A 5,961-nucleotide genomic window follows, 5' to 3' on the forward strand; every position below is an offset into this window, starting at 1 on the left:
CCCCAAGCCCTAATTTCTCCAAGTCTTCCTCTGTTTTGCCCCTCGTCTCTGCTGTTGGTGTCTCCCCCAACCCTCTTTCCCCAACCCCCAACCCTCTTTCAAATGTTCATTTTGTCCTGTTACATCCTGACCAATTCTACATTCCAGCTCCCCCACAAACCTCGACATTGTATAAATAAATAAATAAATATTTTATGGATGATTAGATGTAACCAATGAACTTGTGTCAAAATTATCCCCACCCCCAACACTTCCTACACCTCTGGGTGTTAACACTATTCCTTCCCCACCTCGACAGGTGAAGAGCCAAGGGCAGAATGCGCCAAGCCACAGAAAACACCAGACTCTCCCATTAATATTGATATCGAAAGATGCGAAAACGGATTTTTCTAATCTTTAATCTGCCGAAGCCTGTTTTACATTTCACCTTTCTCTAGGTATCCAACTTGGACCTTTTGGGGATAACGACATTCTTAAGTGAAATTAGACAATGCTAAAGGAGATGACATTTACTGTAATCAAGAATATGCATTTAATTACACCGACCTCCTCCTCCTCTTCCCCCAATCCATAAATCATCGAACTTTCAGATTGGGTGTCAATTAGTCACATTTGTGGATGTTTGTGGTTCCTCGGAAAACCACATTTCCAAGCTGGCCTCCAAAGCCAGTCGCCGACTGGGCATCCTCCGTCGTGCGAAGTCCTTCCTTGGCACACCTGAGCTCCTCACCACTCACAAGGCTTTCATCAGCAGCTCAATGGAATACTGCTCTCCCCTCTGGGCCGGTGCTCCTGCCTCACCCCTCGCTCTGCTTCACGCTGTTGAAACCAAAGCATTTAGAATCATTGGAATCTCCCGCGATGAAGCTAACTCCGAGGGCCTTTCACTCACTCACCGCAGGCAGGTTGGTGGTCTTTCTGTCTTCTGCCGACTCCTCTCCGGCCTTGCTCCTCCAGCTCTATCTGTGCTCTGTCCCCCAAATATTCATGCAAGACCCACAAGATCTGTCTGCTACTTCAAGCACTCGTAACATCCATATTCACTGCCCCATGTATACTACAAATTATATGCCGTGCAATTCTTATACATCCCTTTACTATAGTTACTCTCTGCAGATTATTGTAATCACTTCAGTTACCAAAAAAACCTTACAGCAGTATGTAAACCACTACACTGTAACCCATAGCAATTCTAAAATGTGAACTTAACTTCCAGGAAGTATATTTTAATATACAATTGCAGTTCAACAATACCATTTTTGACTAACGCTTGCTTCGAGGCCTTAAACATGCCCTCACTGAAGTGTAAAAGTTTATTATTTCAACACTCGTGATTAGGTTTTGATCACGCATTAGATAAACACTCTTTGGCAATAGGCGATTAACCTTGAACGGGTGGTCAACGCCCAATGAGCGATTTTCTACACACGTCTAGGTCTTAAACACCTTTCATAAATTCGGCCCTTACCAGTTTTAAGGAAGTCATAAAGGACACAAACAACAGGCACAAATAAGTAATGTAACATGTTAAATAAGGTGGTGTAAAGGACATCATCAACAGTGGTAAACTTGTTTTAAAATCTTTATTCTATTTCAATTCTATGATTTACTTGAACACACCACCATCTCTTATCTTTCCCCATCCAAAACCTTGATCTTTTCTACCCCCACTAATTCACCCCAGATCCACCTTGTTTGAAATTCCAACTTCTTTCCTGGAAGTCCTAGCAGTGTCCATATGTTTTTTTTACCTCCCTCACCCCCACCCCCCTTCCCACGCCTCCTCCCCCCAAGCCCTCTCCCTCCCCCTCCCACAGATCTCCCGATGTCCCTGCTCTCAAATGTTGTACTTGTGTGCTTCCCCCTCTCTCCCCATATTGTCTCCTGCTCCCTTTATTATGTCTTTTATGTGTCCATTTGTTTTTTTTTGTCATTAATGTTAGCTCTTACAAGAGCCTCGATCTTGTATACAAAAAAACAAAACACTGTACAACACAAATCACCTTTGTGTCACTTTTTTTTAAACCTTTTGTTTAGCAGTACTTCGACAAAATATTACAGCATTTTTACATCATCACGACCAATCAAATTTGCCACTTGCTGAACCCACCCATGTCCTTTTTTAGCCGCGTCGCAGACGCTGCTCATAGAGTGCCCTCTGCTGTTGTTGTTGTTACCTCTGCTTCTTCTTCTTCTTCTTGTTGTTCTTGCAGAGAAGACAAAACCTCAAAGCTCCACCCATTCTGGGAACCATAGCTCCACCCATTTTGGGAGAGGCTTCATATAAACAAATATCCACCATTTTATTAACTCGCATAGCTTTGAGGCCTGTTTTGTAGGCCCGTGGTGTCTTCCTCTCTCACACAGTTTTCTTTCAAATCAAATTCGATATATCATTTCATTTTTCACAGTCGCTAACATAGTTTTAGACTCGGTTAAAAAAAAACGGGAAGAAAATCCGATGAAAGTTGCCCTTTATAGAACGAAATGAATTCTCAAAGGCCTGTAACTTCAAGTCCATTGAGATATATTTTGTTTAAATCGCGGCATGCTTAGTCATACACCGCTCGAAATAAGAGACGGGAAATTGCCGAGATATTTTTTTTTTTCAATCGCGGCATGGTCAGTCATACACCGCCTGAAATAACAGACGGGAAAATGCCGAGATATATTAAAAATTCGTCGCCACACACGGGAAATTGCCGAAATATATTTTCACTTTGCACAAAAATAACATCAAGTAATCGAATCAATAGGAATGTCCTGTGCTTATAACATCGACGTTATAGGCACAGCTGCATCTAGGCATTGTGTAACATCGACGCGGCTTTTGTTTTAATTAAAACTTTTTGTACTTGTTTTCTCAAGACTGCATGGAGTAAAGTGTTGTATGAACTGTTACCCTTGCCAGAGGAGAGGGTATTGCATTTGAGTCCATTTGTTTGTCTGCACAGAATAAATATGATTTTTCTCTGCAACCATTTGTCTGACAGGAAATTTTCAACATAGGTGCACCTCTTCTTGTAGAATTTTTTAAAATGACAATCATGACGTCATAGGTCACGTGGTATGGGAGCCATCTTGGAAAAACCGAAAAAAATTGCACCTCTATATCTCCAAAAACGCCACATAGAAAATACTTGAGACATGGCTCATTATAAAGAAATCTCCATGGGGAATAACAGTTACATTTGTGGGGGGTAGACAATGATTACTTTAGAGCCAGGTAGAATTGTATAGGTAGTGTGCTCTGACTGTCATGAAGAAGAAGAAACCCCATGTATCATAAGTATGGATCCGGTAGACCATATGTTGTGTAAATGTATGTGTCCCCCTGAGAGGGGTGGGGTTATGTTAAATAGTTAGGGATTATGGGTAGTAAATCCCCTGTATGTAACTGCCTCTGTTATTTTTCCTCTGTTCCTTATGACAATGCAGCACACACACACAAAGCCAGGTAATAGCGCATTAAATGACACTAAATAACAGCTAACCGGAACCAGGACTTTGAGCACCAATGATGATACCACCAACGGGTGGTCACAAGAGCAGGCAGGTCCGTGAGGCCACGCCCCGGAGAGCAGTGATTGGTGAGATTTGTCGAGCAACGAAGAGAGGGACTGGCGGATAGGAGGCACAGGCGGCGTCGGATGACGTCAGAGCCTTGAATACAAAAGAACGCTCTCCCCGACATGTTCTCTCTTGGCTCTCTCGGTTTCTGGATCTGGAGGTGAACGGTCGCCGATAATCCCTTGCGGTGGGACAGTCGCAACGAACGGTTGTGTTCCGACATTTTCTCTCCTCTTGCGTTGGAACGAACATTGGTGCCATGCAGTCACAGTTCATAGTGCTCTTGCGCTGGGGACGTTGGAGGTTTCGACGATTGTGAGGAGGAGCGAACTGCGGACCAAGCCTGCAGTTTCCCGCGCATGGACTAAGGCCTGCGTTTCCCATGAGCGAACTGTGCACGGAGGCTGTGCTGTTCCCACCAAGGACGGGGGGGTTTTGACGATTCCCGAGGGGGTTCTGGAGACGCTCAGAGCTACGTACCTACAAACACACACGCTTTATTTTCACCTTTATTTTTCCCTTTGTGTGTAAACAGGTTCGTGTGGGAGTGCTCCATCTTGGAATCTTATTTTGCCGTGTTATTTTGTTCGCCGGCATTTCTTCACTGAAGCCCGTATTTTTGGACATTTTTAATCCGTCGGTTGAATTAATCACCGCAGGTTCTAAGACGGCCGGTGGGACCCGTGAAGGTAAGTTCGTCATTCTCCTTTCCCTCGCATGTAAAGAACACCGTAATTTTTGACTGAACGGCTCGGAGTTAAAGCTCAATTGGCCATTCGTCACCCAAGGGTCTTAATCCCGGCGGTGAACACGACAATATATTAACTAGAATCCGGGCACTCGGTAGAGCGCATACCTTCGCCGCAGCTACTGTTCTGTACTTGGCATGGGAGTGTATGCGATGTGAAACTTTATGTGAAATGCGATCGATTTTTAAAAATCAGAATTTGAGCAAATCTGTTTCATTCGTCTGTTAATATGCCTCCCCGATTGACAAATCTGCAATTTGAATTTCATTTGAGGTTGAAATGATTGCGGGAGATCGCGTTATAGTGATGACGTCTTGGATGGACATCCTCTTCTTCAGTCGCTCATAACTTTGAGTGAAATACGATCGAGTTAAAAATAGTCAGAATTTGAGCAAATCTGTTTCATTCGTTTGTTAATATGCCTCATCTCTTGACAAATCTGCAATTATAATTTTTTTTGAGGTTGAAATGATCGCGGGAGATTGCGTTATAGTGATGACGTCCTGGATGGACATCTTCTTCTTCAGTCGCGCATAACTTTGAGTGAAATACGATCGAGTTAAAAATAGTCAGAATTTGAGCAAATCTGTTTCATTCGTTTGTTAATATGCCTCATCTATTGTCAAATCTGCAATTATAATTTTTTTTGAGGTTGAAATGATCGCGGGAGATCGCGTTATAGTGATGACGTCCTGGATGGACATCTTCTTCTTCAGTCGCTCATAACTTTGAGTGAAATACGATCGAGTTAAAAAGTCAGAATTTGAGCAAATCTGTTTCCCAAAATCTAATCAAATGTGTCCCGTATAATAACCAATCATCCCACCAAATTTCATGCAATTCGGTTGAATACTTTTTGAGTTATGCGATTAACATACACACACACAGACATACAAATAAATACACAGCGATCAAAACATAACCTTCCGCTTTTGCGAAGGTAAAAAAGGAAAAGATACCGTCATCCGTCACGTGACTCGGCCGCCATATTTGTTTTAACACAAAAGCCTTAAAACCACTAAAACACGTCTTGGGTAGGGTCTACAATCTCTGATTGCTCTTTCTAGTTAATCAATGAAGTTGAGAATTTGTTGAGTGGTTTGGGACTGGTTTTTTTTTTTTTTTTTTTTTTTTTTTAATTGAAGTAAATCTTTAAAGTATCATATTAGTGTTTTTTATTTTAGCAAACTCTAACCTAACCTCAAATATGTGGTGCGTTACTTACTGTACACATGTATGAGGGCAATATTGGGTCTGAACGAAACCATTTATTTTCCATTGAAACAATAGTTCACGAATGCCAAATTTACCAATGAAGGTTGTTTAGTGATGCCAGCAACTTGTGTGCTGCTGCCACATTGGAGTATAAAACAAAAAAGAAGAGACTCCACATTCACGATTAGTTGAGTTATTGTGTTTTCTTGGCCAAATCATCGGTGGTGAAGCTTGGCTCGAAGGTTGGACATGTCGATACGTTGTACACTGTCCAGGGAGCGATATTATAACAATATCTACTTTAGTCAACTCCAAGACACCAATTCATGTGAAAAATATCAACTGAACAACTAATGCCAGCAGACACAATGTTTGATACCTATCTGAGGGGCTGCCAGCCTTTACAACATGGTACTCAAAAACAATA

This window comes from Myxine glutinosa, chromosome 5 (genome assembly GCF_964187855.1).
Source record: "Myxine glutinosa chromosome 5, kmMyxGlut1.1, whole genome shotgun sequence".
Classification (NCBI taxonomy): Eukaryota; Metazoa; Chordata; class Myxini; order Myxiniformes; family Myxinidae; genus Myxine; species Myxine glutinosa.